At 37.6% G+C, this 15558-nt stretch overlaps 1 long non-coding RNA gene across 1 annotated transcript; it reads left to right on the top strand.

The window, feature by feature from the left end:
- Window positions 1-6776: 6776 nt before the first annotated feature.
- LOC127083437 (uncharacterized) lies at window positions 6777-7807 on the top strand. The gene is made up of 2 exons (XR_007788410.1): window positions 6777-7106; window positions 7196-7807. It is a non-coding gene; the product is annotated as an uncharacterized LOC127083437 (long non-coding RNA).
- The last annotated feature ends 7751 nt before the right edge of the window (window positions 7808-15558 follow it).

Here is a 15558-nt window from a genome sequence, read left to right as displayed (position 1 = left end):
ACGTTGATGATATCATTTTTGGTTCAGCTAACGCCTCTGTATGTCAAGAATTCTCTAAGTTAATGCAGGCAGAATTTGAAATGAGCTTAATGCAAGAACTAAAGTTCTTTCTAGGAATTCAAATTAACCAAACTTCAGAAGTCACGTACGTTCATCAAAGCAAATATATAAAAGATGTTCTGAAGAAATTTGACATGGCTAAATGCAACTCTGCAAAGACTCCCATGCATCCAACCTGCATTCTTGAAAAGGAAGAAGTCAGTAAAAAGGTTTGTCAGAAGCTCTATCATGGTATGATAGGCTCCCTTCTCTATCTGACTGCTACTCGACCTGATATTCTCTTTAGTGTTTGTCTCTGTGCCAGATTCCAATCAGATCCTAGAGAAACTCACTTAACTGCAGTTAAGAGAATTTTCAAATATCTGAAAGGAACTCCTAACCTGGGCCTGATGTATGAGAAAACATCAGAGTATAGACTTTCTGGTTATTGTGATGCAGATTACGCAGGAGACAGATTGGAACGAAAAAGCACATCTGGAAATTGCCAGCTCTTGGGAAACAATCTGATATCCTGAGCCAGCAAAAGACAATCAACCATAGCCCTCTCCACAGCAGAAGCAGAATACATCTCAGCATCTCTGTGCACTACTCAGATGCTCTGGATGAAGAATCAGTTAGAAGATCTGCAAATCTTCGAGAGTAACATTCCTATCTTTTGTGATAATACTGCTGCCATTTGTTTAAGTAAGAATCCCATTTTGCACTCCAGAGCTAAGCACATTAAAATAAAACATCATTTTATTAGAGACTATGTTCAGAAAGGGATAGTAACATTGAAGTTCATTGATACAGATCATCAATGGGCAGATATCTTTACTAAACCCTTAGATGAAGATAGATTCCTCTTTATCTTAGAAAATCTGAACATTCAAAACTGCCCCGATTAAAATGTGCCTCTGAGGTTGTTAAATGAGACTCTGACATAAACAAATGGATTCTGCCTCTGACTCTGATACTTCTACCTAGTTAGAAGTCATCTGAGCTAGAAATCTCCAAGAACCAATCCTTTGGTATTCCTGAAGATCAGATAAATCAAAACACGTGGAGTGTCTTGCGTTTGACCTTGGAACTTCTAGACAGCTGTCCAGCAGTAATCAAGGAACAGTCTCTTGAGATCTCCTCGAGCAGTGTGCTGACTGTTGGGATTAGACATCATTTATGAGCTACAATCATTTCTCCCTCTAAACGTGCTAACTTGGTTTTTGTGCTAAAACTCAGATTTGTGTGTCGTTTTGCATGCGCCCTAATTTGGGTATTTAAACACTCATTTCTCACTTTGCACACATTTCACTTTCACTCACTCTTTAAACCTCAGTTCTCTCAAGGCATTTTTGCAAGTAGTTCTTCATCTTCATCTCAGTTCTTCATCAACATCATGGATGCTCAACAACAAGCTGTGTTCAACTACTCTCAGCAAATGGGTTCAAGCGAACAAGTTCAAAGCACAAGCAACCCTACCCCAACGGTCACAGGCGTAGTTACAACTCCAATCTACAAGGAGCCTCACATTCTCGATCGTGAGCCCCATATTCATCTTGCAACGCCCTTTGACAAACTGGAAGTTTTATGTGAATCCTTGGTGGATTTTGGTAATATGAAAAGAAATGGTGTAGACCTCACTAAAGAACTTCACAAACAAGGTTGGGGAAACTACTTTCAACGCCTCTACGGTCCAGTTTACCCAAATCTTGTGAAAGAATTCTGAAGATTTGCTGATGCAGGCGATCACTTCATTGTCTCCTACGTACTGGGAGTCAAGATGGTGATTACTGAGAAGTCCATCGCTGCTCTTCTGAACATGGAGAAAGATGGAGGCAGAAGAATCTACAACATCAATCCCAGGGCTAAATACATATCTCAAGAAATCAATCCAACAATCTTCAAGAAAAACGCAGAAGGAAATCCCTCCAAGAACAAGGAATTACTTCAGAACCTCCGAGTTTGGCTGAAGATCATTCCGGGTACCATTCATCATCGCCCAACGTCAAACTCCTCAGACTACATTAATACAGATCAGAAATGTATTCTGTACTGCATTCACAAAGGTCTGAAGCTATGCCTCCCAGCACTTCTCTTCAAATACCTCAGAGACTCTGTACGAGAAACCAGAAATCACATGAAGCCCAGAACTTACATTCCTTTGGGAAGACTCATCTCAGATGTACTGATAGAAAGTGGTCTCGTGGACCATCTGGTAAAGCTCAGGCTCATGGAAGACATGGCAATCGACACTGGAAAGCCTCTGAACTCAAAGAATCTGAAGAACATGGGGATTCTGGATAAGGTCAACGTTAGACCTACTCTGGACACTTCCTGGGAAGCCTTGAAAGATCAGAGGAAAATTCCTCATGGTCTATATCTGTTCTCCAAGGAAGAACCTAAAGAGGCAATCCTCCTCTATCTACAAGGTCTGAAGGATGAAGGAGTGGATATCTCAGATTTCAATTTGATTGATCTGCCAGATAAAGCTCCCAACTTCATGAGGCATAAAAGAGGTCCATCTGAGAAGACATCACAGGCGAAGAAAGCGAAGCTAGGAGAATCCTCTGGATCAAGACCTCCAACACCTCTGCATGAGTCTTCTGGTAAGTCTGTCTCTCCTGCTCCCTCTGCACAAACACAACAACTTGCTTCCTCTATCCCTCTACCAACACCTATATACACTCCATCTGAAACCCCTTCTTCAACCACCAGAACATCTCAACCTCTCCCAAAATTCAATCTTACCACTACCTCCTTACCCCTATCCGAAGCTGAAAAAATGAATGAAACCACCTCATCTTCAGCCCCATAATCACCTCCTTACTTTGTCATCTCATCTGACACAGAACTCTCTGACCCCTCTTCTCCCACTCTAGCCCAACTTCAGACTCAGAACCTTGCCTCACAACAACCACAACAACCTCCACCTGAACCAGAAGTAACCTCACCACCCACAGAACAACCAAACATCACTCCATCTGATGTTCAACCCTCTGACCCCAACACCTCTGACATTACCCCACCAAACACTTCCGCTGAACCTCAAACTCTCAACCTAAGCCCTCCAAATTCTTCACCTCTACCATCTGAACCAGAAAACTCCCTGCCAACCCTAGAGGAAGCAATTATGCTGTTTGCAGGAGCATCAGTTGAAAAGGTCAAGTCTCTGACCATCAAATCTGGCATCAGTGATGATCCTTCCTCTGTTAGGACACACTGGAACAGAGTTATTGGCTGGATGACCTTTGAGGCCTTTAAGCTAAAAAACCTCTCTGAGCAAGTCAGAAACGACTTCATCAGAGACGCTGAGGCAAGACTACATGAGCGCTTAGCCAGAGAAGCTGAGGAGCAAGCTAGAAGGGAAGAAGAAGAAAGAGCAAGACAAGAAGAAATTCAAAGGATTAAGGAAGCTGAAGCCAAAGCTCTAGCCGACGCTGCTGCTGCTGAAGCTGAAGCAAAAGCTGCTGCTGAAGCTGAAGCTCTCCGTGCTGAAGAACAGAATGCTCTGACTCAGGGGGAGTCCTCCACTTTTTCCCCTCTGGTTCTCAAGACCCTTGAGGAACTTCAGAAAGAGCAGAAGGAAGTCCGAGCCAGATTGGATCAACAGGACACAGTCAACGCCAACATCCAGAATCTGCTGACCCAACTGCTTCAGAGGATGCCTCCTCCTCCCAACCCTTAGGCACCTAGGATTTTTTTCTTGCTTGTTACTTCTTGTTTTTTTTGTCTCTGATGTTTATGCTCTTATCTGGATATATATATATATATATATATATATTTTCTTCCTGCTTATTATTATTTTTACTAAGTCTTTTTGATTCTGACAAAAAGGGGGAGAAATCAAACAACTCTGATGAAAAATTATCTAATTCCTTCAGTACTCTGCAAACATACTATTCAATAAAAATCTATCTAACACTCTTTGACTTAGATAGTTGCAGAAGAGTAACTAGAAACTTCATTGCGTGGAAGCTCTGGTAAGAACTTCTGAACTCCCTAGCCTATCTCAGGGGGAGCTCACTTCTATCTAATCTGATAAACTCTTATATCTGAATGGTTCATCTATTAATTAAGGTTGTTTTGTCATCATCAAAAAGGGGGAGATTGTAAGAACAAAAATTGTTCTACAACAGATTTTAGGATTTTGATGATAACAAAGGATGAAACCAAAAATGGCACTCTAACGAAATTCTTCTAAGTGTGCAGGACTCTGAACAAGAACAAAGGAATCTGATCGCTTTATCAGATACAAAATCGAATCAGATACAAAGTACCAGAAGATCAGAAGCATCTAAAGAAGAAGCGCACTCTAGAAGTTCTGACTCTGAGCAAAACAGCATAGCAGAATACCAGAAGCTCTAAACTTCCTCTGGAATCAACGCTGATGATCTAAAAGACCAGGACTATCAGAAGCTCTGATGTCACATCACAACAATCTCAGATTAACAGAGTTAACGCAGATTCTGATGAAGAATCTCCTTATCCAGAAAGAGTAACGGAAACTACAACTTCAAATGGAAAGAAATTATATTTGGAAAGAAGTTATTCAGGGAGACAAATTTGTTTTGGCAAGAAACACAGAAGTTATGGCATTAAACTCTCATCAAAGACAAATATTCTGCCATCACTACAACGGTCCTTTCATCACTATATAAAGGACGGCAAACTTCATTGAGAGATACACCTGAACGCACAGAAAAACTCTACTCTCTCTCTTAGTCTTTCCCGAGCTGTTGCTCATACGTGAAATCACTTGCTTGCTCTAAATTACTGTAATATTTGCTTTATCTTAGAAGCACTTTAGATTACAATTTTCTTTTGCTAAATTGATTTTGTTCCTCAAGTGACTCTGTGCAGTCTGTATACTTGGGAGGACTAAGAGATCTTTCTCTTAGACGTTGGTTGTAATAATCTTTCAAGATTAGTGGATTAAGTCCTTTTTGAAGGCGAAATCACCTTGGCCGGGTGGACTGGAGTAACTTTGTGTTATAAGCGAACCAATATAAAATCCTGTGTGTTCTTATTCTGCAAAAACGCTTATTTTCCAAAACAATTCAAACCCCCCTTTCTTGTTTTTCTCACCTTCAGTAACCAATAGGTGGTGTGGCTCTAAGAAAAAAGAAGTGGTGGTAACCAATGAATGGTGTGGCCATAGAGAAAAAAATATTATGAAGTTAACCAATAAATAGTATGGTCAAAGAGGAAAAAGAGAGTGGCGGTAACCAATGAATAATGTAGCCAAAGAGAAAAAAAGACTATGGTGGTAACAGATAAATGGTGTGGACAAAGAGGAAAAAGAGTAGTTCAAAGATGGGTGTTTAACCATAAGATGATTAACCAAAAGAGTGTATGGATGTCAAAGAACATTGTGTTTGGTCCAATGAGACAAGAGTTGTAGATGTTGATTGTTGAAGTATTGAGGGTGTTGAAATATTTGAATGTTGCCCTAAGGTAGAAAAATTGTACTTGATTGGTTGTGATTGATATTAAGTGGGAGACAAGCATCAGACCACAAGCTAAGTACGACCGATAATCCGAGTACTCGGGAGATGAAAGGACAAGTGCTTTCTGACCTCTCTTTTTCATCCCAAAAGTTTTGTTTATGAAATTTGTGAGGTGAGTATAAAATCGTTTATTTAGAGTGTTTTGAATGGATAACAAGTATTGGACCACAAGCTAAGTACGATCGACAACCCAAATACTTGAGAAATGGTGTGTACAAGTACGTACACCCCATCCTTTTTCATCTAGTTTATTGTAAAAATGTTTTAAAAGAGATTTGACGTTGGATCAAATGCTTGAGGTTTGAATTGTGAGAATTAAATGAAAGAAGTACTTGACGTTTGATAAAGCACATGCGTCACATTCAATTAGATTTGATTTGGAAAAAAAACTTGACGTTGGATCAAGTTTTAGTTTTGTTCTTTTGAAAAACAAGGTTATTTTTGTTGTTTTGGTTTTATCTTGTTTATTAGCATGCGAAGAAAAGCGATAAAAAATGGAAAGTGCTATGACTATTACACATTCATGGGGATTATGAATATTTTACCCAAAATGGGGGATGAATAATAAACCATGCAAATTAGACCAAACACATGAGAATCAATCATGACATCAAAATAAACCATTCAAGCAACCATTTATGATCTCAATTCATGAATTAAGATGTAATCAATAGTAAGGTCAATGACCTAATCTCTAATGAATCTTAATTTGAAGATTAAAAGATGAAACAACTAAGACAAAATAAAATCATAATTAAACTAAATCAATATTTTTCAAGAGTTTTTCAATTAGGAAGTGGATTAAAGAGACTGAAACAGACTAACCTAATTAAACTCTTAAGCACTATTATCACTATTTTTTCAAAGAAAGCGGATTAAAAGGAAAATAATTAAAACCTAAGATCCAAGTATTGACGATTTTTTAAGTATTCTTATGTCCAACAAATGTGAAAACAAATATTAAGATATTAAAAGAATTAGCTAAAATAGATATTTAAAAACAAATGAAAAAAAGAAGAGAAATAAGCAAAAAAAAAACAAAGAAGAAAAAAGCAGGGGTGTAGTGGGCCTACAGTGATGTGCCACCAGCAATTCAATTTGGGCTTGACAGTAAGCCCATAGATTAACACACATGGTTCAAGTGGGGGTGTAGCATGGAAAATAAGGGTATAGTCAGTAAGACTGACAATGGGCCTATGATGAAGGCCTAATACATGAATCATCCAAAAGAACAACTGACCATCATGTCTTTTCTCCACTCATACACAAATTCAAACGTTTCACCTCAACCTTCCCTCCTCTATCTCACATCCGCATCGGAAGTCGCTCCGCCGCACTAAAGCGGCCCAGACACCGCAACAAATACTACCACCGGAATCCCCTCTCTTCCCTATTCCACAATACAACCTTGATTTTCCTTATTTTTCCTCCTATAGTCTGAATCGAAGCCTAAAGAGCAAGAACCCTAAGAAGCCAAATACACAATTAAATGTCCATGGATTCCCTCAATCGAACCCAAACCATGGGGGTTTGGTTCAATTAGTTTTACGCTACATCGGGGTGTGTGTTTGATGCATCAAGAGGAGAAAATAGATCAACATAAATTGGCATGTGAATGAAATGACATTCTTCAATAATTTTAACTGCAGGTGTTCCATGACCAGGTGGATTAGACGAAGCACAACAATCTGCTCATTTTTACCTTTGCCAAAGAGATTTTTTATACATGCTCCCAACACTTGATCAGCATAGTCTAGGCGATCAAGGTGGACATGAAGAGTGAAGGTCAAAAGAGATGAATATAAAATTACAACTCTAGCAGTGGCCATGTCAGGTTGTGCCCGTATCACCTTGCCAATTGCATTGCTTAAATTGTAAAATGCTTCCACTTGCAAAAACTCAGGCAAAATTTATATACTTGAATCAGCAAATTTGAAATCCTTTCCATTAACTGGGGCAGTACTGTCTTCGCGTCAACAAATTCTCCATAATGTCTTGACTCAGTTTTACCAACCATCACACCATTGTAATAAACAACGGCGTATTGGCGTCTGCCAAACTACTTGATAGGCATTGTGTTCAATGGAAATTCTTTCTTGCATCTCAGTCTTTGATGAGAAAACATTGATTGTTCAACTGTAGACTACTGACCTGTCTCATCATTTGTATTGGAATTTTCTTTAGATTGAGTTCAGTTAACAATTGAACATTGATTATTTGTGAAATTAGACCAAGTATTTAATAAGGTATTCCTTCAACCATATCCTGTGTGTTGGTTAAACCTTTGAAAATACCTCCTGCGCCATGATTCTTTTGTAGTAAATTCTGGCAACATAATCTAATGAATGTTTTACCCAAATAACCCACTTTTTCAAAAAAAATCCCCAAATAATCTAGTTTTCAAATTTTTTTCCAAACTATCCCACTTTGAAGAGGAGGCGCCAGATGAATTGGCGTCTGCTCTTAAACTTAGATAGGAGGCGCCAATTGAATTGGCTAGTCCATCTTGTGGTGCCAATCCAATTGGCGCCTAAGTGTTAAGTTTTAAAGGAGACGCCAATTGGTCTGACACTTGTGTGCGTTTCCTATTTTTTTTTGAAAAACATTGTACATGATAAATAAAGTCAAAATCGGATCAATTCGTATTAATATTAATACCCGTTTACACAAAAAAGACTAATGTCGATGATCAGGATCACCTAACCGACCTCCGGTCCCACATCCCCTATGTAAGACCCCAATTTTGACCATAAGATCCCTCATGCTATCTCATCATATGCATTGGCATTGGGATCACATCTTGGCATCCTCCTTACCCATCATTCATTAGGTTTGCTTTGGGAGAGATCACCAAGCATCATTTGATTGTATCATACTTTGTATTTTATCATCTTTACTAACCAAAATACCAAAAATATGTCTTTGTATGCATTAACTCTTTTGTAGGTAGGGCATGTGCTCACCTTTGATTCATAAATCTCATATCTAGGATTTAAGACCCTCATTGCAAGGAGCTCAATCAAGAAGTGGTCTACTATGACTCTAAGCATCATATATGAATCCCCATGATCTTCACATGTTATTTTGATCAATAAATCTTCAAGAGTTTGGAATTGGTTTGCCTTAGAAACCCTAATTCATCTGGGTATCTTGTGTATCTTCTTCAACAAGCTTCTTTACCAATTGATCAAATAATTCAAGGGATACTTCAAATTTCACCATCTTATGCATATATGATCCTCCATGAGTCCCAAAAGTCAATAGAATTGCAAGTTAGCAAGATTGGTTGATGGTGGTTGACTAGAGGAATTCATCTGATCAAAACTGGGTTCCCTAGACCCCATCTTCTACAAGTTTTATCATATGAAAATTATTTCAAGAGACAATTTACTCTAAATGACATTCCAAACAACTTTCATTTTAAGGTCTAGATCTAGTTTTGCATGGAAACTCATTTTTTATGGTGAAAGATTATAGGTCATTTTGTCTAAACTCTAATTTGGAGGTCAACTTCCCAAGGCCACAACTTGCTCAATTTTTATGAGATGAAAGATTTTCAAGTTTCAAAATCAAATTCAAGATGTCTAATTTAACTTTTATGTTTAGAGTAAGAGCTAATTCAACTTTTATGTGCATATGATATGAGGATACATTATAGGTCATTTTGGACCAATGCCATTGAACAAGTGATTTTCCTCAACTTCAAAAATGCATGACGCCTTCATATTAAATCCAAATGAGGTCACATTTGTGACAATTTTGAAGGACTTTGACATAGCTACAACTTTTATGAAGGAACGTTTCTCATTTGAAGCCCAGATAAAAAGTTAGCCGAGGTGGAATAAGTGAACATATGGCTTGACACTTAGAATTTTTTTTGACATGTTTGATTTTCTCAACTTCCACCTCAAGATTCATCATGATCCAAGATTCAAATGAAAAATTGTTCAACATAAAAGTTGTTTCTCTTGATCTAACCTTTCCAAAGAGCCCAACTTCATCCATTTTGGACAAGATTTGAATGGGTTGCGCATGGCTTGAACATAAGTGATCATTTGGCAAAAATTGAACTTAAAACTTCCACACACTAATGCATAACATTCCAACATGATCTCAGCAAGGGTTGTACTCAATCATGGATCAGAAGAAGTGATTTCATGAGCCTGTACACGCCCATGCATCCATGCAATGTACATTGCTATTTTTGGATTTCATTTCAAGTGTGCAAATATCAATCCATTTGGATATAAATAGAGCCCTCTATGCTCAGAATTAAGGACCCTACGCGCCAACTTTGAATCCATACCTTCAAACCCTCTCATTTCAAAGGATAACCTTGATAATTTCCATTGGAAATTGAGTTTGAATCTCACTATTTTGAGATTTGAAACTCCAAGAGTCCTGAGCTTTTCATCCATTCAATTCTACTTTATCAAGTGTCCTAAGTAAGATCAAGAGCAAGAAAGAGCAAGATCAATCGAGCATAAACCTGCATTGAAGGTATTTTCCAGAAATTTTCATCTCTTTGATTCTCACTCAATTCTACATAATTCTCTTGGATCTTTGGTTGTCTGAAGTCCTACCAATGTAGGCAACAAGATTGAGTTGCTTTGAGGTTAAATCGAAGCAACTCAGATCACACACCTCAAAATTCAACTCCTTGTATCTTTCAATATACCTGGAGTTAGGAGAAATTGAGGCCAGATTCGAGCTCCTGAGCATTTTTACTTTAAATTAATGTCCTTCTTTTTAATTTTGGTGATGGTTGTGAGTGAACCAGTCCGGTGAAGCTCACCGGAGAAGGAGACCGGAGCTTTGGCTCCGGTGATGTATTGGCACTCATCAGAACCACATGATCAATTTGAAATGTTTTAATCATGCACGTTGAAACTGATTACCACTTGTGTTGCACGCTGACTCATGACCATGGTGGAATGCGCACTAACAACCACTTGATCTGCCACCTCAATTAATGAGGGAGATCAAGTGGTCCACGTTTTTTCTTATTTTCTGATTTTCATTTTATTTAGTTTATTTTCATTAATTCATATTAATTTTAATATTGATCCAAAAAATATGAGATTTTTATCAAAAATTTTAAAATAAATTCCTCTTTCATTTTCTGAATTAAAATCATTTTTTGGATCATTATTAATATTTTTCATGATTTAATTGATTTTGTGAATATTTTTAATTGTTTAAAATTACTTTTAAGTTTCCAAAAATTATGTAATTTTTTCTCCAAGGTCCTTTGACCTTGTTTGACCTATGATAATTCTCATGGCGATTTCTTTGGTGTTTTGATGAGGTTTTAGGAATTTGACCAACCATAATTTAATTTAATGCATTATTTAATTGATTTTAATTGTTTAATTGCAAAATACATTGTGTAGAGCTTTTGATATTGACTTGTTGAGTTTGACTTATGTTGTTGGGCCTTGCTCAAGTCTGATTTGACTTTGTTGAGTTAAAATCGTTGGATTTAGGGGATTGATGAAATGTACATTTTATCTCCCAAAACAAATGAATGATTTTAATTTGACAGAAGTCTTCCTTTGACCAATTTGTGTTGATTTCATTTCCCATCCCTCTTCATCTCAATCCCATTATTTTCTCATTCATTTCATGGACCTATGATATCTCCATATCCTAAGGCTAGTTGATTGTAAAATCAACACGAGTGTGGATGAGATTAGGTCCACCCTTTTGCATATTCTTTTTAAGTGTGGTGTGTTTTAGGAGCATGGTTCATAATACCATGTCTCTAACATGCATTAACACTAAAATTTCTATTGTCCGGCCTCAAATAGTTGTGACTTCTACATAAGTCTAATTACGATTGCTTAACATAGCGCTAAATTGTTGACACAAAAAGGAATAACATTCTAGTAAGTGAGATTGTAAGTTTCCCCTCTTTCATGGTATTGTGTGGAAATTTGGCCTTTTTTCCTTCCTTTGGAAGATGTCTTGGTTCAAGGATCCATGCTTGTGACAAGTGGGTCGAGTGTTCTCCAAAGAATGACTTAAACAAAATAAAAGCAAAAGCATTACTAACTTCTAATCAATTAACAACTAACATTTAATTTCAAGCCATTTACTTTTATGCACTTTAATTTTGAGCCTTTATTCATTTGCCATTATTCATACCATTTAACTTGTTTACTTTAATGTCATTTTCACTTTGCTCATTTGAGCCATATCTTGTGATTATTTTGTGATTGTATATACTTGTTTGTGTTTGTGGTCTTTTGACCTTAATGTATATAATAACAACAAAAACCCTAAAAGATATTTTGTGTGGACTGATGGTTTGCTCTAAGACATTGAACTTAGAATTAGGCAACACTCCCTATGCAAAGGACTTGGCCAATGCCAACTTTCATGAAACCAAGTGTTTGTGATTTGAACTTCATATGAAGCAAGTATTGTGATCCCCTCTGAGTTCATCTGCTACATGGTCTTGTTGAAGCTGTTACTTTGAACCTGTGCCTAGTGCCTATCTTTTAGTTCATCTGGTGCATGAGAGGTTATGAAGAAGATCATGAAGTTGCTAAGCTTGGATGTGGCTATCTTTATTTGATGTCTTGCTCTTCATCTTGATGTTTGTGTATTGATATTTCTTGATTCTAAAGTACAAGGGAATTTGGATTTCTATAAGACATTCTTATCTATTGGATTGCAGTCCATTGGTCATGTTTTTTCAACTCTTAACTTTTAAATTTGTGCTTAGGATTAGTCTCTTCATCTCCTCCCCACTTCTTTAATTTCAAATCTCTCCCTCCTTTTAAAATCTTCTTTGCTTGTGTTTTCTAAACTTAGACCATATTGCAAATTAGAAACTTTGACCTTATGCGATTGAATTTTTAAACTCTTTTCTTAATCAAATTTGTAAATAAACTTAACTATACTTGGCTTAAAATTCAAAAGACAAAAAGAACTAACACTCATTCAAATCTTTTTAGGCCTTTTGTGCCTTTGTTAAACTTAAATTTTTGTTAAAAGCAAGGCATTCACTTTGAAATTGTTACCACCAACTACAAGGTTTTGATCCCTCATTTTATGTTGGTACGTAGGCACAAGTCCGAAGATCTTATCAAACATAAAAATATAATTAATAAATTATTTTCTCATCCCTCCACTCTATTTATTGAAAACATCATTTTGTACAAAAACACATATGCACACAAGAAAGGGCTCCCTAGGAGTACCTAGGATACTTTGGGTGCTAACACCTTCCCTCTGTGTAACCAACCCCCTTACCTGTAATCTCTGGCATTTTATTAGTTTTGATTTGAAAACTTCTTATATTTGGGTTTTTTTCGTACTTTTCCCTTTTCACTTGGAAATAATAAAAGCGTGGTGGCGACTCTGGTTTAATTGACGTCTAGCTTATCCATAGCTTGATGGTCATGAATTTACCGATACAAAAATTAAGTGGCGACTCCGTTAGGGAGTAGTGTCCAGTGGGTTTAGCCTACTTTTTGTGTGTATATAATTGTATATTTGATGTATGTATATTTGTTTGTATGATATAATCTGCTTGTTGTGCTTGGTGATCTCTGAGTGGTGAGATAAGTTCTAACCCGAACTTGAGTGCAATTAAGATAGGAGGATGGTATAGTCATGTTCGACTTGTGTGGAGTAGTCCTTAATAAGTTGGCTTGAGACCCATCCACTAAGTGGAGACCCTTTTGGAGTTATGAATGTCACACAAGTTATTTGTGGTTTACTATCTCTAATTTGGGGTCCGAGAAGCTAAGGACCTTAGAACATTTAGCCCATCTTGGCCTATTTAGGACGTAGTGCAGAGATTGCTCAGGTGTAGACTTGATAACAGTTGTTACGCGATACTACACTCAGACGAGTTTCTCTTGAGAATATTGTGGGTTGATGAGTCAGTCATCCTAACCTGTAATATCCGACAGATTGAATTAAGACTCTGGGAACTTTATAGAACATGATCTACATGTTTTTATCCTTAGTTCACTCCTTTGGGATGGTTCTTACCCAGAATCCATGCTCGTGACTCACAACAAACCCTTGATTCTTGGTTGATCCAATCAAGTCTTGTCAATATCAATAGAACTTGGGTGTTGATAAGGTGAAAACTATAATCCACCAAAATGGATGATTGATCTTGACAATGACTTGATTCATCCCTTGACCTTTATTTGTTTTCCTTATGTGTGATCCCTTATTTGTGATTATTGCATTCATGCATTCATGCGCATCATAACATTCATCACACCAAAAATTTCAAGGAACTGAGGTATTATTTGCAAAATATTTTCAGACCATGGATTGTGGACGAAGGAACACAAAAAAGTACAGTTTCAGATGTCCAGACTTGAAAGAGTTAAGGAAGCTATCATCCTTTGTATTAGATCCCTTGGACTTCAAGCAACGTCATGGAAAGCTTTTGTATATTTTGTCTACTGATATGATTGAAGGAATGTTGAGTGTGTTGGTTCAGTTTTATGATCCTCTCTACCATTATTTCACTTTTCCTGATTATCAGCTCGTGCCTACGTTGGAGGAGTATGCCCATCTCTTGGGAATGCTTATTTCTAGCAAAGTGTCATTTAGTGGATTGGAAGAGATTCCCAGATCTCGTATCATAGCTGAAGCTCTTCACTTGAAGAAGTCTGAGATAGAGGCTCATTGGGTGAAGAAAGGAGGATTGTTTGGATTGACTTCTGAGTTCCTCATCAAGGAAGCTACCGCCTTTGCTCAGGCCGGTAGTGTGGACGCTTTTGAAGCTATCTTTGTGTTGCTCCTCTATGGATTAACTTTGTTCCCTACCATTGGCGGTTTTGTTGATGTTAACACCATTAGAATATTCTTGATTGGGAATCATGTGCCTACCATGTTGGGTGATATGTATTTCACTTTGCATCTAAGGAATTCTAAAGGCGGTGGGATGATTGTGTGTTGTGTTCCTCTTCTGTACAAGTGGTTTATTTCGCACTTGCCTCAGACGCCTACTTTTGTGGAGAACAAAGAATGTCTAAGGTGGTCTCAGAGACTTATGTATATCACTAGTGATGATATAGTTTGGTATGATTCTTCATTGAGTAGCTTGGATATTATTGATTGTTATGGTGAATTCTCTAATGTGCCTCTCATTGGTACACAAGGAGGAATAAATTACATCCCTGTTTTGGCTCGTCGTCAACTTGGGTTCCCCTTGAGAGACAAACCTAATAACACTTTGTTAGAAGGTATTTTCTATCAAGAGGGTAAAGATCCCCAACATTTGAAGCAGAAGATTGTGCATGTTTGGCATAATGTGCATAGGAAAGGAAAATCTGAGCTTGCTCCATGCAACCCTGTAGCTTTGGAAGCTTACACTCTTTGGGTGAAGAAGAGAGCTTTGGAATTGAAGATGTCGTATGCTTGTGAAAGACTTATGTCTTTGGTTGTGGCTGAGCCATTAACTCTCCCTAACTAAGATGTAGAGGAGTTGGAAGACACACTCGCCAAGATGAAGCAAGAGAAAGATATGTGGGAAGATTGTTTCCATGCTTTGAGCAGAAAGCATGAGGAGTTGCAGCTTGAGTCTAAGGATAAGGATGCACTTATTGAGCTTCTTGAAGACCGAGTAGTGAAGAGACAGAGCGAGCCAGAGGTTTCATCTTCCTCTAATATGCCTCGGCCTTCCGTTTCTTGGAAGAAGATTTCTAATCAGCTTGTCCTCGAGAAGACTCAGATGAAGACTTCTTTTGAGTCCGAGATTCGACGCATCCGAAGGAAGTACGCGCATGCGGCCCGATCTTTTGATATTATTGTTAGGGATCCTTAGGATGATTAGTCTCCTTTTCTCTTGTATTTTTGTATTTTGGTTTCTGAAATTGTACTCAGTGTAATCCTTCCAATCATATAAATAAAAGAGATTTTTATGGTCAATCAAATTGTGCAGTTGTTAATAAAATAGTAAGTTCCTTGAATATAAAAACAATGAAGCATTGCATTTCATGCATCTTTGCATAGCAGGTTCCTCTTTCGCCAGATG

Source organism: Lathyrus oleraceus, chromosome 5, assembly GCF_024323335.1.
Source record: "Lathyrus oleraceus cultivar Zhongwan6 chromosome 5, CAAS_Psat_ZW6_1.0, whole genome shotgun sequence".
Classification (NCBI taxonomy): domain Eukaryota; kingdom Viridiplantae; phylum Streptophyta; class Magnoliopsida; order Fabales; family Fabaceae; genus Lathyrus; species Lathyrus oleraceus.
This window is presented reverse-complemented; position numbering and strand designations above follow the sequence as displayed.